Source organism: Mirounga angustirostris, unplaced genomic scaffold (genome assembly GCF_029215605.1).
Source record: "Mirounga angustirostris isolate CCGP_5_RB_7025 unplaced genomic scaffold, mMirAng1.0.hap1 SCAF_2, whole genome shotgun sequence".
Classification (NCBI taxonomy): Eukaryota; Metazoa; Chordata; class Mammalia; order Carnivora; family Phocidae; genus Mirounga; species Mirounga angustirostris.
In genome coordinates this window covers 55483496-55504909 of record NW_026991710.1, presented here as the reverse complement: position 1 = coordinate 55504909, position 21414 = coordinate 55483496, and the positions used below count along the sequence as shown (strand labels likewise).

Sequence of the window (21414 nt, the reverse complement as noted above, 5' to 3'; positions counted from 1 at the left end):
TAATGTATTACTTGTTTCAGGGGTACATGTCTATGATTCATCAGTCTTATATAACCCAGTGCTCATTACAACACATACCCTCCCCAATGTCCATCATCCAGTTACCCCATCCCTCCACCCCGCTCCCCTCCAGCAACCCTCAGTTTGTTTCCTATGATTAAGAGTCTCTTATGGTTTGTCTCCCCCTCTGACTTCGTCTTGTTTCATTTTTTTCCTCTCTTCCCCTATGATCCTCTGCCTTGTTTCTTAAATTCCACATATCAGTGAGATCGTATGATAATTGTCTTTCTCCGATTGACTTATTTCGCTTAGCATAATACCCTCTAGTTCCATCCACATCATTGCAAGTGGCAAGATTTCATTTTTTGATGGCTGCATAATAGCCCATATTTAATGGACTATATATATATACACACACACCACATCTTTATCCATTCATCTGTCTTTGGAGACCTGGGCTTTTTCCATAGTTTGGCTATTGTGGACATTGCTGCTATAAACATTAGGGTGCAGTTGCCTCTTTGAATCACTACATTTGTATCTTTGGGCTAAATACCCAGTAATACAATTGCTGGGTCATAGCGTAGCTCTATTTTCAACTTTTTGAGGAATCTCTATACTGTTTTCCAGAGTGGCTGCACCAGCTTGCATTCCCACCAACAGTGTAGGAGGGTTACCCTTTCTCCACATCCACGCCAACATCTGTTGTTCCTTGATTTGTTAATTTTAGCCATTCTGACTGGTGTGTGGTGGTATCTCATTGCAAACAAGTACATTTTATTTTATTTTTTTTTAAGATTTTATTTATTTATTTGAGAGAGAAAGAATGAGAGACAGAGAGCATGAGAGGGAGGAGGGTCAGAGGGAGAAGCAGACTCCCTGCCGAGCAGGGAGCCCGATGCAGGACTTGATCCCGGGACTCCAGGATCATGACCTGAGCCGAAGGCAGTCGCTTAACCAACTGAGCCACCCAGGCGCCCCGCAAACAAGTACATTTTAATGAAAAGATTACTTAACAATATGGACAATATGAAGGGAACTAAAAGGAATGGTGAAGCCCACAGACAACAACAGTGTAGGCCATTACTAACACATTAGGCTAAGATGTAAAGGAAAGCAGTTATGTTCTCAGAGACTGGTGAAAATAGGAACTGTGGAAGAAGAAATCAATGGCAAGAGATGTAGTAATGGAAGAACAAAGTGGTTGCCTAAGACAAGGTCCCAAGCCAGGAAGGGAACCACAAAAAAGAAAAAAAAAAAAAAAAAAAATATATATATATATATAATTGCTCTCTTCAACCACTATCTGAATCCAACCAGAAGCCGCATGGCAGAAGAATTCACATGATATAGTTCACAGAGCTGAGCCTCCTGAGACCCAAAACTAGAAAAGAAAGTTGAGGATAATAGATCTGGGAAGATAAAGAATAATCACAGCATTCCAGGGCCACCATTGGGAACAGAGACAGAGAAATAGAAGATATAAAGTGAGAATAAGAGAAACTAGGTATTAGGAGTGAAACGGATTTTATTGTTTGGGAAACCAGGAGAAGATGGTGTTTCAAGAAGGGGAGAAAGAATAATTGTGAAATTATTTAAGTATTCTCATTGATATGTGATGTAAAACCAAGGAACCTTCTACAACACATTAACTTTTAAAATGCACATGAATTATCACTGAGGAGATTGTATCTGTACAGATACAATTGTTTACCTGAAAATCTAAACCTATTTAATTGAATAATTATAAGAATTAATAGCAGCTAAATAAAATGAGCAGATACTGAAAATTCTATGAGTGCTTGAACTTACTGAATATAAATTATTGCCAGGTATTTTGTTAGGTGATTCATACATTTCTCTAGTACTTAAAACAACTCCATGATGCAGACATGTTCATCTTAGTAGAATGAGTAAGAAAGCTATATGCACTGAAGGTTATTTTGTGGGGACATATAATATCATAAGTGAAAAACAAATGTTTACATATACATATAATTACACTTATATAAGTGTAATTACATTTGTATTAATTATATGTGCTAATGAACAATGACTAGAAATATGAAACTTAATTCAATATTCATTTCTTTCACTCATTCAACAAATATTTTTAGAGAAAACATGGAAGAATTTTGGAGAATCATTGTGTTATTACAGAGGATATGATAGTTAATAAGTTAAACACTGTACTTTTCTCTATGAAAAATGAGTAATGATCCAAACAAAGGAATTACAAACATGGGTATGAAAATAATACTGAGAAGTTTATGACCATTATGTCTTTCTGTATTTGTCTACTATTAACATGGCTATTTTTGTTCATTTATCAACAACAGAAATTAGAATATGTGCCTTTTAAGAGCTCCTACCAGATTTTGTTTTCATAGAGAAAAGTTCAGTGAAAGGAATGTGTCCAGCGAAGAGAAGGAATTAAGGTGGATTCTGGGATTTCTACCTTGTGAGTGTATTTGAACAGAGTTGGCTTTTACAGAAATAGAAAACAACTGGGAGGAACAACTTCTTTGAGATTAATATGCTGTGTTCTCTTTTGAATTTATTCACTTTAAAGAGCCAAAGTGATATTTAGGTAGAGATTCTTAGAAGTCATTTGGATAACACAAGGTCTCAACCTCAGAAAATAGTAAAAGAAATAGGTTGGGGGTTAACAGCATAAAGGAGACTTTATAGAAATGAGAGACCCAAACATTGGTTGGTTCTTTATCAGTGTGATGGTAGATTTTTTTTTAAGTAAAAAAGAAAATTGTACAACACATTCCAAGTCTTAAAAGAGATATGTGGAGTGTTAGGGATTTGGGAAAGAAACAGTATTGAGAAAGAAAAGATAGTCATGAAATAGGGTAACAATACTGTATTCAGCTAATAATAGGGAACATGGAGAGGGGTTATCTTTTGCTTGGGTTGTAGAATATGAGTAAAATCTCTTTGAGAAGATTTCAAGGTAAATAGTGTTCCAAGGAGGGCTCTTGATTTTTGTTAATGGCAAAATGTGTATTGATATTTGAAATTTTATTTCAAGATTCTGAATATCTTCTTTTCCCCCACTCGGTCAAGTTATAATTTCAATCCAACCTCTACTGAGATTTGCTATTGTAGGAATAATGAATCAATATTTATTAGACATAAAAAATGAGATATGACATTTTTCATGGCTCTCTAAATAATCTCCCATTCTATAATATTATATTTTTCCTTCTACCTCCATTTTTCACACATAAATACACAGACATTCACATGCACATGCACACACCACAGTATGATTCACGATTCTTCACAAAGCCATCTCAATGATGCAAGATGGGAAAAAATATACTCTTCCCCTTTTCCCAAATTCATCTATTAATATGAAAGCTTGTGCAGTTTGAGTACCCATCATAACTTCTGGAAAAGCTTTCATTTAGTAGGGGTAGAAATTGGCTATTGAGTGTGTTAAGGAAAAAGAATTTACATTAATGTACATTAGTTATTAACATAAAGGGATAGATAGATGAGTAGATGAAAGATTACCCACTTCATATCTTGGAAAATTATCATCTACCTAAATCTGAATATCCAAGGGGCATATGAACATTTCCATAGAGTTGTCTTATTAAATCAATCACCATGAGAAAAAAATCTCAAATAGATCATAATTCTTAGACCTGCTGTGAGTTTTATGTATTATACTTTACATAATTATATTATCAGCCTTTTGGTTATTGAGGCAGAAATCACATTTCTTCACATATTTTTACAAAACCATATATCTTTGCTCTAATACATTTTTTCTAGCCACAGATCTAATCAATACACATAAATTTCAACTGTGTTTCTAACATTTACTATTATCTGCCCATGTTTCAGGCTATTATGATTCTATGTTTAAGTTATTAATCCACACTTTTTATCATTTCTCTTCTTTTAAACTCTTATCTTTGTATGCCAATTTATGTTTAGCTGCCAGAACTGTTTGCTAAAGGAAAAATTTGATCTTGTGACTGATTTTCTTTAAAACCTGAGTAAATAATTTTTGCCTATAAATTAAAATCTAAAGTCATTGTATATCATTCGAGACTAAATGTCTCCTATTTCAATCCAATTTTCTTCTATAACCTATTGCCCATGGCTTTGTCTGAGCTCCATATCCACTGGAATACTTTCCAATATCAGTGAACTGCTCCCATCCTTCTATTTATTGTGAGATCTGCCTTTTTGCCGCACTCTGCCTACATTCTACCAGAGCTTTCATCTCACCCCATGTGCTATCCGCCTTACTAAAGTTATTCCTAATTGTTCCAAATAGGAATAACTGTGTTCTTCCTCTGGAATTCTGAATACCCTGAACTATTTATATGACTCTTATCAAAATATTCCCCTAGGTATCCAAACATATTTAAGCAAACTAGTTGCAATTCCACACTGGGAGAAAAATGTGGAATATATTTGCCTAAACCACCGGGCACCTTTGAACATAGTCTGGAATGGGTGTTACTGGGTGTGTGTTCCTATGTGTGAAATATTAATTTGAGGGTGTCCTTATTTGTTGTTTCTCTCATTGCCAATCCAGAGAATAAATGTATCTCTATTTCATGTATTTTAAGTTCTACAAGTTTGGAATAATTTTTCCCAGGTATTTTTGCCTGTTTTATTCTCTCAACAAACATAAAACTTGCACGCAATGAATCAACTTTTTCCTTTAAAATTAAGTTTTAACTTGTTCTGTAGCTAAACTGCCACTTTACCTCTGCATTCGGCAGCAACACACTGTGACCAGTGCAGAGCTGTGTGTGAGGGTGCTGCTGTCATGATGTCATGAAGGGGGCCATGGCGACTCTGCTGCTGCAGTTCTTCCACTCTGGTTGTGAATTCTGTGGGAAGATTCTGGTGGTGGTCTTGCGACGTGAGACACTGGCTTAACGTAAAGATCATTCTGGACAAACTCACAGAGAGAAGCCATGAGGTAACAGTGTCGACTCCTTCATAAACTCACCTCATTGACTACAAGAAGACTTCCCTCCTGAACTTCAAGGGAATCCATTCACCAGATAACGAAACATTATTTGAGAATTCAAATAATAAACTTATAGACCTAGCTTTTAAAGTCTTGCCAAAGTAAACATCTTGGCAGTCAACAATAAAACTGAGAGATTTCTTTATGACAGAGACAATCAAAGTCCTATGTGAGAGTACAATCTACAATCACACTTCAGGAAACAGACTACAATGCAATGCTTATAGATCCTTTGATGGCCTGTGGAGAGCTGGTGGCTGAACTGCTTGCAGTCCCTTTTGTGATCACTTTAAGAGTCTCTGTAGGAAGCATGAAGGAGAAACATTGCGGAAAACTTCCAGCTCTACTTTCCTATGTTAGTCACATGACAGGACTAACAGACAGGGCGCCTGGGTGGCTCAGTTGGTTAAGGACTAACAGACAGAATGACCTTTCTGGAAAGAGTGAGAAATACAATGCTTTCTGTTTTCTTTGACTTCTGGATCCAGGATTATGACATTCATTTTTGGGAACAGTTTGAAGTGAGGCATTAGCTAAAAGACTCTGCTCTGCATTTTAAACCTGTTATCACAAGAAATTTAGAAAGATTTAAGTGAAATCTAGGTCATTGAAGGAAATACATTTTAAAACACCTATCTTTCATTTTAACTCTACAAGTGATAGCCATGATCTGGTTATCAAAAACTAAGTGGGAATGGAGACAAGAAATCTCTTGCTATGGTTACTCTTTACAGTTATCAAATCATTTCCCATAAGATACCTTCATACTTGTTAAATTCACACCCAAAGCAAAACAAAACACACAAGATCTTTAATCCTCTGAAAAATGGATTGTTCATCATATTTGGATATGACATATAAGTCCAATACCAGGAGTTTTCATATTGGAGGAAATTGTAGATATTCTTGGCAAAAATAGTATAATATTTATTCTAAGAGTAAGATAACCTACTTACTGACACCAGTAATAAACTGAAATGTCAACATTAACAACAAAATTAACAAAGAAATGTAATTTGCCTGAATCTGCTCCAAAAGTTGTTGATAAATGGGGATGATTATACCAAATCTTGTACCATTCCTATTGGAACCAAATGCTCACCATTTTTGTCCCTCTCATAAATTGTAGATGAAATTTCAGAAAATCCTATTTGGAAAGTTTTATCATGTCTGGTCATTGAAAAGTTTCCTAGAATGCTTTATACTTCTTGGAGGGAGTGCCACACAGAAAAACCTGAAAAAGTAACTAGAAAATTAAAAAACTTTGTTTCTTAGCAGTAAAAGAGTAATTTTTTTTTTACTTCACTGAAATACATTTATTCTACCTGTTTTCATTTCCTTGCCTTTTCTGCTAAAAATGCTTTTTCTCTGCAGTTTTCATAAACTCAAGTATGATTTGAATTATTCAACTCAGACAGGCTTCCACTTCAACTATCTTTGAATAGTATGCACAGATATGAACTAACAAACAGAGGTTCATATTAGAAAATATTATCTAATTCACTAAATGTCTAGTTGTTTCAAAGAACTAATGTCCAAAGGAGCTCACTTCGAAAATCCTTAGATTTAGACATGACTTGAATTTAAATGCATGATTTTTTATAATTAATTAATTTAATAATCAGTACACATTACAGATACATACTACATGCTAGGCTCTATATAGATTTAGGTAAAAAAAAAAAGTAAGAATCTTGGCCTCAAGTCTACCTTCAGAGGCAAATTAAAGAAATAGAACTATAAATAAGTCACTGCCACACTTCGGTAAAATAGGATTATGAGTAAAGACCTCTGGAAGGACTCAAGTTGATAACAAGAGGACAGAAGTATTATCAAAGAAGTGGGGGGGAAAGGGCATTATCTATTAAGCAAAAGTGTACTGGCCATGCTTCAGGCAATCCCCAAGAATTCTTTAAAATTAAGAACTATCTTACTTGGCTCTCTGGGTAGCTTAAAATAATAGATTCATTTGATAATAATATATAATTGGTAGCTAAAATTTAATAAAAACTTAATTATATATGTTTTATAGAATTATCTACCATGATTATAACTCAACTATATGTGAATAATATAACTAAAGGAAAAGGCATATTGGTCAATTTTATTTCACCAATTCATGTCTGTATTTCCTTATGTTTAACATTTTGAATGAGAGTTACAAAATCATTTACAGGCTTTTTTATACTTAAATTTACTTTCATTCTTTCTTTTCATCCTCTCTCTACTAGTTATTGTGAACCATTGCTTTAAATGGTTTAAACTTACTGCTGTAAGTACTATCTTTCTAAAATGAAGCCTAAGGTCATGTAAACTAACTCATCTGGTTGGGGGTGGGGTGGGGAGAGATTAAGTGAAACAAGAGAATGATTAATAGAAAATAATTACCTAGGGGTTCATAATTAAGGCAGAATTTGTTTCACAAGGAAGTAGACATCTAACGGGCAAAAACACTAATTCAGAAGCTAAGAAATGGAGTTCTGATCTAATTTCTGGCAACTGCAAACAAAATGTATTTGGACAAAACTTTACTATCAAATTATTGGCATTGGACTGTGGACCTTGGACATAATTTCAAACATTAAAAAGGGATGACTCTAAAATGAGGCTTTTCTCCCTGGCTGTTATATCACCACCAACTGTGAGTAGACTCCTGAAGTGGAAAGTATTCTTATCTCAGTCTCTTTCTCTCAGTTACAAAACATATTTTTTGGTAAATAGAAATGACTGACTTGGTTATTTGCAATTAGTCATTCTTATGCATAAAAATCCTAAAAGTAATACCCAAAATGTGTTCCCTTCAAAGCACATCAGCAAAAGGCAACAACAAAGTGTATGATAATTGCAGCAAGTACCTGTTTACCTCATATTCTAAAAGGAGGGTTATCATGAATTTGCATTACTCAGGAAGTTCTCACTAATAAAATAGTGACCCATCAACTGAAGTGATGGAGATATAACTCAGAAGGATAAGGTGAGCTGATACTGATGGGATCTTACAACATGAGTGATCCTAAATTATAACACAGTCGGGCATGAACAAATACCTGACTAGGAAACTAGAAACCATTGACAACTGAGTTGGTATAGATATTACAGAGTTTATCTATTGTCTACTATTCAATTGGAGCAAAAAATAAGTGGTAAATTATTTATAGTTTGGAGATGTAGTTAAATCTTTGGTTCATTTCCTTTTTTAAAGATGTATTTATTAATTTGTCAGAGAGAGTGAGAGAGCACAAGTAGGCAGAGCAGCAGGCAGAGGGAGAGGGAGAAGCAGACTCCCCACTGAGTGGGGGGAGTCCAATGCAGGGCTCGACCCCAGGACCTTGGGATCATGACCTGAGCCAAAGGCAGATGCTTAACCAACTGAGCCACCCAGGTGTCCCAGGTTTATTTCCTTTTATTAAATTTTATTTTATTTTATTTAAATTCATTAATTAACATATAATGTATTATTAGTTGTAAAAGTAGAGTTCAGTGATTCATCAATTATATCTAACACCCACTATTCATTATATCATGTGCCCTCCTTAATGCCCATCACCCAGTTACCCCACCCCCCACACCCTCCCTTCCAGCAACCCCCAGTTTGTTTCCTAGGGTTAAGAGTCTCCTATGTTGTGTCTCCTTCTCTGATTTCATCTTGTTTTATTTTCCCCTCCCGTCCCTTATGCTCCTCTGTTTTGTTTCTTAAATTCCACATATGAGTGAGATCATGTGATAGTTGTCTTTCTCTGATTGACTTATTTCGTTTAGCATAATACCCTCTAGTTCCATCCACGTTGTTGCAAATGGCAAGATTTCATTTTTTGGTGGCTGTGTAATATTCCACTGTGTGTGTATATATATATATGTGTGTATATATATATATATATACATACCGTATCTTCTTTATCCATTCATCTGTCAATGGACATCTGGACACTTTCCATAGTTTGGCTTTGTGGACATTCCTGCTATAAACATTGGGGTGCAGGTACCCCTTTGAATCACTACATTTGTATCTTTGGGGTAAATACCTAGTAGTGCAATTGCTGGGTCGTAGGGTAGCTCTATTTTTAACTTCTTGAGAAACCTCCATACTGTTTTCCAGAGTAACTGCACCAGCTTGCATTCCCACCAACAGTGTAAGACGGTTCCCTTTCTCCACATCCTCTCCAACATTTCTTGACCCCTGTCTTGTTAATTTTAGCCATTCTGGTGTGAGATGGTATTTCATTGTGGTTTTGATTTGTATTTCCCTGATGCCAAGGGATGTTGAGCATTTTTTTTATGTGTCTGTTGACCATTTGTATGCTTTTGCAGAAATGTCTGTTCATGTCTTTTGCCCATTTCTTGATTGGATTGTTTTTGGGTGTTGAGATTGATAAGTTCTTTATAGATTTGGGTACTAGCGTTTTATCTGATAAGACATTTGTAACTATGTTCTCCCATTCTGTCAGTTGCCTTTTGGTTTTGTTGACTGTTTCCTTTGCTGTGCAAAAGCTTTTATCTTGATGAAGTCCCAAAAGTTCATTTTTGCTTTGTTTCCCTTGCCTTTGGAGACGTGTGTAGCAAGAAGTTGCTGCGGCCGAGGCCACAGAGATTCCTGCCTTTATTTTCCTCTATGAGATTGATGGATTCCTGTCTCACACATAGATCTTTCATTCATTTTGGTTTATTTTTGTGTATGGTGTAGGAAAGTGGTCCAGATTCATTCTTCTGCAAGTAGCTGTCCAATTTTCCCAGCACCATTTATTGAATAGACTGTTCTTTTTCCTTTGGATAGTCCTTCCTGCTTTGTCAAAGACCATAGAGTTGAGGGTCCATTTCTGGGTTTTCTATTCTATTCCATTGATTCTATGTGTTTGTTTTTGTGCCAGTACTATACTGTCTTGATAATTACATCTTTGTAATAGAGCTTGAAGTCCAGAATTGTGAGGCCTCCAGCTTTAGTTTTCGTTTTCAACATTCCTTTGGCTATTCTGGGTCTTTTCTGATTCCATATAAATTTTAGGATTGTTTGTGAAAGCTCTGTGAAAAAAGTTGATGGTATTTTGATAGGGATTGCATTGAATGTATAGATTGCTCTAGGTAGCATAGGCATTTTAACAACATTTGTTCTTCCAATCCATGAGCATGGAATGTTTTTCGATTTTTTTGTGTCTTCCTCATTTGTTTTCATGAGTGTTATATGGTTTTCAGAGCACAGACCCTTTGCCTTTTTGGTTAGGTTTATTCCTAGGTATCTTATGGTTTTGGGTGCAGTTGTAAGTGGGACTCCTTAATTTCTTTTTTTCTGTCTCATTGTTAGTGTATAGAAATGCAACTTATTTCTGTGCATTGATTTTATATCCTGTCACTTTGCTGAATTTCTAGTATATGCGCTGCCGAAGCGAGCACACTTTGCTGAATTTCTATATGAGTTGTAGAAATTTGGGGGGTGGGGCCTTTTGGGTTTTCCACATAAAGTATCATGTCATCTACGAAGAGTAAGAGTTTGATTTCTTTGCAAATTTGAATGCCTTTTATTTCTTTTTGTTGTCTGATTGCTGAGGCTAGGACTTCTAGTACTATGTTGAACAAAGGTGGTAAGAGTGGGCATCCCTGTTGTGTTCCTGACCTTAGAGGAAAAGCTCTCTGTTTTTTCCCCCTTTGAGAATGATATTCTCTGTGGGTTTTTTGTATATGGCTTTTATTATATTGAGGTATGTTCTTTCTATCCCTACACTGTGGAGAGTTTTAATCAAGAAAGGATGCTGTACTTTGTCAAATGCTTTTTCTGCTTTTTCTGCTTTTTTTTTGGTGGATGTTGAACCACACTTACTTGCCCAGGAATAAATCCCACTTGGTCGTGGTGAATAATCCTTTTAATGTACTGTTGGATCCTATTGACTAGTATCTTGGTGAGAATTTTGGCATCCATGTTCATCAGGGAAATTGGTCTATAATTCTCGTTTTGGTGGGGTCTTTGTCTGGTTTTGGGATCAAGGTAATGCTGGCCTCATAGAAAGAATTGGGATGTTTTCCTTCCATTTCTATTTTTTGAAACAGCTTTAGAAGACTAGGTATTAGTTCTTTAAATGTTTGGTAGAATTCCCCTGGGAAGCCATCCGGCCCTGGGCTCTTGTTTGCTGGGAGATTTTTGATTACTGCTTTAATTTCCTTGTCGGTTATGGGTCTGTTCAGTTTTCATAGTTTATATGTTTCTAGGAATGCATCCATTTCTTCCAGATTGCCTAATTTGTTGGCATATAGTTGCTTATAATATGTTCTTATAATTGTTTGTATCTCCTTGTTGTTGGTTGTGATCTCTCCTCTTTCATTCATGATTTTATTTATTTGGGTCCTTTCTCTTCTTTTTGATAAGTCTGGCTAGGGGTTTATTGATCTTATTAATTTTGTCAAAGAACCAGCTTCTAGTTTCATTGATCTGTTCTACTGTTCTTTTGGTTTATATTTCTATTTCCTGGTTGAATGATTTATTCTTTATTAGAATGCTCTTTAACCATCATGTATTTGTATTCCTTCCAAATTTCCTCTTGTTACTGAGTTCAAGTTTTAAAGCACTGTGGTCTGAAAATATGCAGGGAATAATCTCAATCGTTTGGTACCTGTTGAGATCTGATTTGTGACCCAGTATGTGATCTATTCTGGAGAAAGTTCCATGTGCACTTGAGAAGAATGTGTATTCTGTTGCTTTAGGATGGAATTCTCTGAATATATCTGTGAAGTTCATCTGGTCCAGTGTGTCATTCAAAGCCCTTGTTTCCTTATTGATCTTCTGCTTAGATGATCTGTCCATTGCTCTGAGTGGGGTGTTACAGTACCCTGCTATTATTGTGTTATTATCAATATGTTTCTTTAATTTTGTTATTTAACCAATTGGCTGTTCTCATGTTAGGGGCATAAATATTTACAATTCTAGATCTTCTTGTTGGATAGACTCTTTAATATGATATAGTGTCCTTCTTCATCTCTTATTACACTCTTTGGTTTAAAATCTAATTTGTCTCCTATAAGGATTGCTACCCCAGCATGATAAATGGTTCTCCACCCCCTCAATTTCAATCTGGAGATGACTTTAGGTCTAAAATTCGTCTCTTTTAGACAGCATATGGATGGGTCTTGCTTGTTTATCTAATCTGATACCATGTGTCTTTTGATTGGAGCATTTAGCCCATTTACATTCAGAGTAACTATTAAAAGATATGAATTTAGTGCCACTGTATTACCTGTAAAGTTACTGTTTCTGTATATGGTCTCTGTTCCTTTCTGACTTATGTTACTTTTGGGCTCTCTCTTTGCTTAAAGGATCCCCTTTAATATTTCTTGTGGGGCTTGTTTAGTGATCACATTCTTTTAGTCTCTGTTTGTCCTGGAAACTCTTTATCTCTCTTTCTGTTTTGAATGACAGCCTTGCTGAATAAAGTATTCTTGGCTGCATATTTTTCCCATTTACCACCCTGAATATATCATGCCAGTACCTTGCCACAGTTCTCTGTGGACAGGTCTGCTGCCAGCCTTATGTTTCTACCCTTGTAGGTTAAGGGCCTCTTGTCCTGAACTGCTTTCAGGATTTTCTCTTTGTCTCTGAAATTTGCAAGCTTCACTATAATATGTCAAGGTGTTGATCTAGTTTTGTTGGTTTTGAGGAGGTTCTCTCTGCTTCCTGGACTTGAATTCCCATTTCCTTCCCCAGATTAGGGAAGTTCTCAGCTATAATTTGCTCAAATATATCTTCTGCTCCTCTCTCTCCTCTTCCCTCTGGGACCCCAATTATTCTAATATTGTTTTGCATTATGGTATTATTTGTCTCTCAAATTCTTCCTTCATGATACAGTAGTTATTTAATCTCCCTTTCACTGTTTCTTTATTTTCCTCATTTTGTCTTCTATACCACTGATTCTCTCTTCTGCCTAATTTATCCTAACAGCTAGAGCCTCCATTTTTATTGCATCTCATTAATAACCTTTTTGATTTCAACCTTACTAAATTTTAGATCTTTTATTTCTCCAGAAATGTCTTCTATGTTTTTCTCAAGCTCAGCTAGTATCTTTATAATAATTATTTTGAATTCTAGTTTGACATCTTATTTAAATCCATATTGATTAAGTCCCTGGCAGTCAGTACTGCCTCACATTCTTTTTGGGGGGGTGAGTTCTTCTATCTTGTCATTATGTCCAGAGAATAGATAAATGAGAGAACAAAATACAAAAATAGCAACAACCCTGGAAAAATTTACCCTAAACAGATCAAAAGAGATCAGAAACAAAAAAAAAAAAAAAAAGAGAGAGAGAGAGAGAGAATGAGAGAGAATATATAATCAAACAAGTGAGTAGAATAGAGCAATACACTAGATCCTGGATGTATTTTGGTCTGTTTGTAAGAAGAAACTAGATCCCAAAATTGTAAAGAGAAACTTATATATATACAAAAGTAAAATTGAATACAATGAAAGGAAGCCAAAAATGAAAAAATATATATATTAAAAATAAATGTAAAAATGAAAATTAAAAAAACTTAAAAAGAGTTGATAAAATAAGAAATTAGTTGAAAAGGAAAAAAAAAATATTTGAAAGACTAAAGAATCATGAGAAAAAACCATGAACTCTATATACTAATTTCTCCTAGCACTGGAGTTTTACAGTTCTGTGTGATTGGTAAACTTGCTATTAGCTGGAAGTTCCTACTGGTCTTCTGGGGGAGGGGCCTGTTATGCTGATTCTCAGGTGTCTTTGCCCCCCAGCAAAACTGCACCACCCTTGCCAGGGGCTGGGCTCAATGTAAGCTACTCTGGAGATCTGGAGCAGGTGAGGGGGATGAAAATGGAGGCACCCCACTCTAGTCTGGGAGCTGAAAGTTCATGCCCTTCACTCTCTAGTGAGCTCTCACAGAAAAGCAGTTAATCACGCTTGTCTCCTTGGTTTCCATTCACACTCTGTGTTCACCCAGCCTGTGACCAAGCATCTTCATCTCCAGCACGCAACCCTGTTTTGAGTCTCCAAACTTTGCAGACTCTTGTGGCCTGCAACTGTGCTGCTCCTCCCAGGGGATGGAGGGAGATCTCACCATGGTTCTGCCATTTGTTGGGCCCCTGCTTGGAGAGTGGTCACCCAATCATGCCGTGGTTCCTGGTTTATGGCAACATGGAGCTACAAGCCCACTCCTGGGGTTGTTGATTGCAGCCTGCTTCCCTGCTCTGATGTCTGTGAACTCTGCCACACTCAGGCACATCCATTCTTTCTGTGACCTCAGGGATCCTGAGACCACACTGTCCCACCTAGGATTCTGCCCCTTTTTGCCACCTGAGTGCCTTTCAGGCAGGGAGTCCTCCACCAGAGCCGATTTCTAAAAGGTCCAATTTTGTGCTCCTCTGCTATATCACTTTCTGGTAGCCAGCTGACAGAGGCTCCCTCCATCCATGGTTTATCTTCACATACATTGCCTTGGATTCACTTCTCCACACCTCCTACCTTGCAAAAAGTGGTCATTTTTCTATTTGTAGAATTGCAACAATTCTTTTCTTAGATCTCCAGTTGAGTTCACAGGTGTTTGGAATGATTTGATAGCTATCTAGCTGAATTCCAGGGACCAGATGAAACTAGGGTCCCCTACTCCTCCACCATCTTCCTCCTTCTAGCCCTTGGTTTATTTTCTGTTGTGAAAATAGACTTACATATAACTATGTTTTCCTTTCTTTTTCTCTTTCTTTTATTCCATACCATTGCATTAATGCTCCCTTTCATTTCACATCTAGAAGCCATATTATTCTAAAAGACCTAAACTTATTTTTCCCTTAATAGCTTATCAGTAAATTGGTGATGGAATTTTCTCATTTAACTTATAGGCTAATCTTTCCACCCAATCCTTCATCTTCTCCAGGAAGACCCACTACTTATGGGAGACTCTGAGGAAAGCTGAAATTTGGCTAATTCAAACATATTGGGATTTTGAATTTCCTCATCCATACCTACTTAATTTTAAATTTGTCAGAGAATTTCACAGCAAGCCCACCATACCTTTACCTAAGGTAAGACTGTTATGTTGAAAGATTTTTATATTCCTTATGATATGACTCCTGATCTTCCTTTAAAGATTAGTCATAGCAACAAAGACATGATACTGAACATCTTTGGTTGGCCACTCCATTTCCATTTTCCATGTCAGGAGGGCTCTTAAGTTACAAAAAGGTGTTTTAGGCATTCTATTGAGAAATTAGACTGAAAAATGGCATGATTGAAGTACATCTCAAAATATTATTTCTATAGAGTGGATAATGGATTGAAGTGACAGGAAACTAGAGCCATGAAGATCACTAAGGAGACTGCTGTAGTCTTCCTAAACAAGCTGATGGAGTTATAAACACAGGCACTTATCATAATGGTAGAGAGATAGCATGCTTTCATGAGGCACTTTGGGATAGGTTCCACAGTATTTAGTGAACGAAAGGAAATAACAGTTGAGGGAAAGCAAGGAAAGAAGGAAGGCTCCTGGATTTCCATTTTGAATGTTTATTTGATAGTGATGGCTTCTAATGATATAGGAAACACATAGAGTTACAATTTGTTTAAAATTAATACAATGAGCTCTATTTTGTGACCACTTAGAGGAGTAATCCTACTCAGTAGACTTTTCATGTAGAATTTTCTAGAAGTCATTTGGGTAATAGAGGTCTAAAGCTTAGCAAACAGCAAAGGAAATATTGAGGGTCATCAGCATAAAGGAGAGTTCATGAAAATGAGAAAAATTCCAAATTTGGATTGATTTTTTTTTTTTACCAATCTGATAACGGGTTCCTTTTGAAATGAAAAATAAAATTATATACCACATTTTTAGGGCTTCCAAGAAAAATATGTGGAGTACCAGGGATATTGGAAGGAAATGGTATTGAGAAACAAAAGAGGAGCTATTTAACTATCCATAAAGAGTGAGGAAGAAAATCTTTATTTACTTGTACTGTGAGAATATTAACCAAATCCTTTTAAGAAGATTGCAGGATACATGATGTTTCCAGAATTCTTGATTTCTATTTCTAGTAAAATGTATATTGATGAAATTTCATTTCAGGATTATGAATGCCCTTTTTCTTACCAATCAAGTTACAGCTGCAAACCAAACTCTATTAAGACTTAATATAATGAACTGATTTCTAACTAGAGATATCAGAAGAGAGGTGACAATTTCTCTGGCTCTCTAGATAATCTCCCATTCTAAATAATTTATCATTGAATTTCCACTTTTACACACACACACACACATACAAAAGTCACATAATTTCAGATCATCTCAGATAAGATGATGAAGAGGAGGAAAATTATCCCCTTACAAGTTCAATTTACCTACTGATAAGAAGTTTGTGCAGCATGAGTACCAATCATGGCTTATGGTTGTTATGTGAGGTTAACACTGGATACAGAGATTAAAAAACAATGAGGGGACACAAACACTAATTCAATGGGTAACACACACCCTTATATTTATAGCAGCATTATTTACAATAACCAAGATATGGAAGCAGCCCAAGTGTCCACTGATTGATGAGTGGATAAAGATGTGGTATGTACATACAATGGAATATTATTCAGCCATAAAAAGAATGAAATCTTGCAATTTGCAATGACATGGGTGGAGCTAGAGAGTATAATGCTAAGCAAAATAAGTCAGTTAGAGAAAGACAAATAACATATGATTTCACTCAAAAATGAAATTTAAGAAACAAAACAAATGAATAAAGGGGAAAAAAAGAGGGAGCAAGACAAACCAAGAAACAGATTCTTAATTATAGAGAAGTGATGGTGACCAGAAGGGAGGTGGGTGGGGGGATAGGTTAGATAGGTGATGGGGATTAAGGAATGCACTTGTCATGATGAGCACCAGGTGATGTATGGAATTCTTGAATCACTATATTGTATACCTGAAACTAATATAACACTATATGTTAATTAACTGGAATTAAAAATAAAAACAAGAAAAAAAGCAATGAGGGTTCCTCTGATCAAGAATCCAATGAATTTAGTATATATATATACATATGATACATATATAAAATTTAATTCAAACTTCATGTATTTAGGGACATGAATCAATATAAATATTAAAATAATAATTTCTGGGATGTCTGAAATTATCTGCTAATACTAGCAAAGCTGAAAATGCAAGTTTACTCTCAACTTTGATGTCATCTCTTCTCTGATCACTTAATAGCCTTTAATTTGAGAACATGGTTATTTCAATGATGCCACAAAAGTTTTCATAGAGAATACATGACACTGGCCCAACCCCAGAGTTTGCAGCTGCCAACTTGCATAAATACAAATGGCAGGGCTTTAATTTAGAGAGGCAACTACATATCAGTTCTTTGCTGAGTCTCAAATTAAGGATATGTAAGTCATGTCTATTGAGGTGGGAGCTTTTATAAATAGGATGACAGACAATCATTGTCCCCTAAAAGTAGTTTATAATTATAGAGGCAGTTTAAATGTGTTATCCCCTTTTACAGTACATTATTATATATCACAATGCTAATAAATATTTTCTTAGCCCTATTAATAAGGGAATACCTAAATGTAAGAAAGTTACCATGGAAACCATATTTTTTAAAAAGGGCAGATCAACACAGTAATAATTTATTAATATAAACTGTTACAATAATAATTTCAGAAGCCCAATTCAGACCCATTTCAGGGCTTTCTTTTGAGGAATATCTTTTAAAAGTTCGCAAATCACTCAGTTTTTAATAAAATTAAACCTGGTGAATAATGGTGTCCATCAATCATGAAAAGTGTTGTATTCTTATCACCTTATCCTTTTGTATAACGGCTTGGTTCCATAGCTATTCAGTAATCGATGATTATGTACTTAAGCCATAAGTTTTAGACACATACTTCTTCTTAAAGAGACTTGGATGGCAAAAAGAGAGAGAGCGACTAGTTGGTTCTAGGTGTCAAAAGATACAAACAGTCTAACCACGCCTCTTGAATCTTCATTTTACACGTGCAAGTGAACTTTATTTTATTCCCTATGATGCTGCATCTTTGTAATACAAAGAAATTTTTTTTTCTGCAGGAAATAGAAGAATTTGTCCAGAACTCAGGTGAAGATCATATTGTGGTGTTTTCCTCTGGGTACAGTTATCCAAAATCTCACACAAAAAAAGGCCAACCTCATTGCTGCAGCCTATGCCCTGATTCCACAGAAGGTTAAGTATAACCTTTGATTCTGCTGGGCAGCTATTTACCAACTGGAAAGAGAGTGTGGCTAATGGTGTCTTTCCATTTAAAATTAAATCTCATTTTACATGTAACATAACAGGTAGCAGTATTAGTAAAAATTTGTAAACATTACAGTAACATGTGTTGGCACACTTGAGCCCTGCCTACTGAGACTTGCCATTATTATGGAAACATATCTTTTTGGAATCATTTGTTTTTAATACAATAGAGATGAAACATTAAGCATACTGCTCGTGTTTTAGTATTTGAAATCTTAAGGCCTGTGCTGACTTCTCCCCAAATAGTTCTGAAGTGTATTCACTCCAAGGACTAGGAAAAGGTAGAACTAACATAACAAAGATAGAGCTGAATCATGCTCAAAAATATCTTCCACATCTTTGGTTGTTTTAGGATTTGATCCACTGCAGTTGAACATGAAAGCCGAAGTCTACATTCATATAGTCTTTCTAATTAATTAGAGCTTTCTAGAATTAAAAGGCAGTTGAAATGCTAATTATAAACAAGATACTTTGTTGAACAATGCAATATCAGCAAACCCACTATGTCATTTTTACCTAAAATAAAAATAAAGAAAAAAGAAGTAAAAGGAGGTAGGAAGAAAAGGAGCAGGAAAAGATAACCAATCTGACAGATGGTAGCTACACTTATGGTCAGCATAGCATAAGGTATAAACTTGTTTAATCACAATGTTATACATCTAAAACTAATGTAACATTGTGTGTCAACTATAATTCAATTTTAAAAAATAATAATAAATAAGTTTAAGTGACAACAGACAAATTGTATCCTTAATAGAGGACTAGTGCAAGCCCTTTTAAAAAAGTGGTTGTAAACAGTCCCACTATGTCTTTCAGTGTTTACACCTATATACTCTCTTTTTTTTTGTTTGTTTGGTTTTTTTTTTAAGATTTTATTTATTTATTTGACAGAGAGAGAATGAGAGAGAGAGCACATGAGAGTGGGGAGGGTCAGAGGGAGAAGCAGGCTCCCTGCCGAGCAGGGAGCCCGATGCGGGACTCGATCCTGGGACTCCAGGATCATGACCTGAGCCGAAGGCAGTCGCTTAACCAACTGAGCCACCCAGGCGCCCCTACTCTCTTTTTTTTTAAATTAACATATAATGTATTATTTCTTTCAGGGGTACAGGTCTGTGATTCATGAATCTTACACAAAACACAGCGCTCCCCACAACACATACCCTCCCCAAAACCTATATACTCTTCTCTCAACTGTCACCTAAAACAAGGTGGATGCTTAACTTATAAGTAACTCCACAGGGCGCCTGGGTGGCTCAGTTGGTTAAGCGACTGCCTTCGGCTCAGGTCATGATCCTGGAGTCCCGGGATCGAGTCCCGCATCGGGCTCCCTGCTCGGCAGGGAGCCTGCTTCTGCCTCTGACCCTCCCCCCTCTCATGTGCTCTCTCTCTCATTCTCTCTCTCTCAAAAAAAAAAAAAAAATCTTAAAAAAAAATAAGTAACTCTACAACCTTAAGATGTCATTATCCTGTGGTTTTAATTGTGAAATATATGCACTGCCTTCTACAGATTTTATGGAGATACAAAGAAAATAAACTGGCCACATTAGGAACAAATACTCAGCTCCATGATTGGATACCCTAGAATAATCTTGGTAAGATCATGGGGAATTAAAGTTGTAGAGTTGGAGGATGGATAAGATGAATAATTGTTTAACAGTTAATAAATTCAACTGATATTTAATAATTTTTAAGTGTTTCTCATTTTACCTCAATTTTGAATGATACAATTAAAGATGTGGTCATTACTTTTATAGATTCATACTTGCTAAAATTAAAAAAAAATTCAGGCCACACAGAAGGAATTAATGCTTCCTTTTCCTGGGATAGCAATTTTCTGTAGTAGCAATGTGCTTAGCCTCTGTAGAAAATACTGCCTCTTTCAATAACTTATCCCATAGGTTTTCCTCTTCTGTCTCTGAAATCCTGTTAACCTATTATAATGAAATCCTCACCCACTTCTCACTATAACCCCTAACTAGGTCATTACAAAACCAAAACTTTTCTCATTCATGGTGGAATAAATGGGATCTATGAGGCTATTTTTCATGGAGTCCCTATTGTGGGAGTTCCCATGTTTGCTGATCAGCACAATAACGTCTTCCATATGAAGATCAAAGGAGCAGCTGTGGAGGTGAACATCAATACAATGATAAGTGCAGATCTTCTCAGTGCTTTGAGAAGAGTCATTAATGATCCTTCATAAGTACTAGTGCTTTCTAAAGGATTATCACTGGTTGTGTTATGCACCGTATGAGAAAATGTTAGCAGTCATGCTTAAGAACCTTTCAGTGGATCTTTTCCCACAATCTTGGGTCATTCACTAACTTGATCTGGGAAATCTCCTGGAAGTGATAGTTCATACAGTACTAAACTTCCTTCTTGGGAACAAAAAAAGGCTTAAATTAATAACAGGTATATTCTGATTTTTTCTGTCTGAATTTAACCATATTATGTTAATAATATAGTTCTTTTTCAATTTCCCCACTATACTTGTTAAAATCCTATGCAAAGAGCAGACTTCATATAACAACAATTTCTATGGACCTTATATTGTTTAATTTTTAGAACACATATTACAAAACTAACTTTAACAAAATTTCATTAATTTCTTTGTATTTGCCTTCCAGTTATAAACAGAATGCTACGTGGTTATCAAGGATTCACCGTGATCAACCTGTGAAGTCCCTGGATCAAGCAGTCTTCTGGATTGAGTTTGTCATGTGCCACAAAGGATCCAAGCACCTGCAGCCAGCTGCCCACAACCACACCTAGTTCCAGTACCACTCTTTGGATGTGATTGGGTTCCTGCTGGCCTGTGTGGCAACTGCTATATTCTTGGTCACAAAATGTTATTTGTTCTCTTGTCAAAAATTTGGTAAAACAGGAAAGAAGAAAAGGAGGGAATAGATCTTTCTAAGTTTGGCCCTCTGAAGAGGCCACATGAAGTGAGAATCAGAGTGTCCTGTTAATCTAGCAAACCTTAGCCATGTGAGTGACACTTAGTCCTAGACCATTTCTCCTTAGCTAAGCTGATAGCTAACTGCATAATGAGTGAGCCCAGGTAAGCCCCAAAGAAGAAACATTTCCCTGAGCCCAGCCCAAATTGCTGGTCCACAAGATAATGAGAAAATAATATTTGCTGGTTTAA

General features: G+C 36.0%; 2 pseudogenes; both read left to right on the top strand.

Moving 5' to 3' along the window:
- Window positions 1–4824: 4824 nt before the first annotated feature.
- Window positions 4825–5544, top strand: LOC135363529 (UDP-glucuronosyltransferase 2A3-like; annotated as a pseudogene).
- A 4925-nt stretch (window positions 5545–10469) lies between these two features.
- Window positions 10470–21173, top strand: LOC123848927 (UDP-glucuronosyltransferase 2A2-like; annotated as a pseudogene).
- The last annotated feature ends 241 nt before the right edge of the window (window positions 21174–21414 follow it).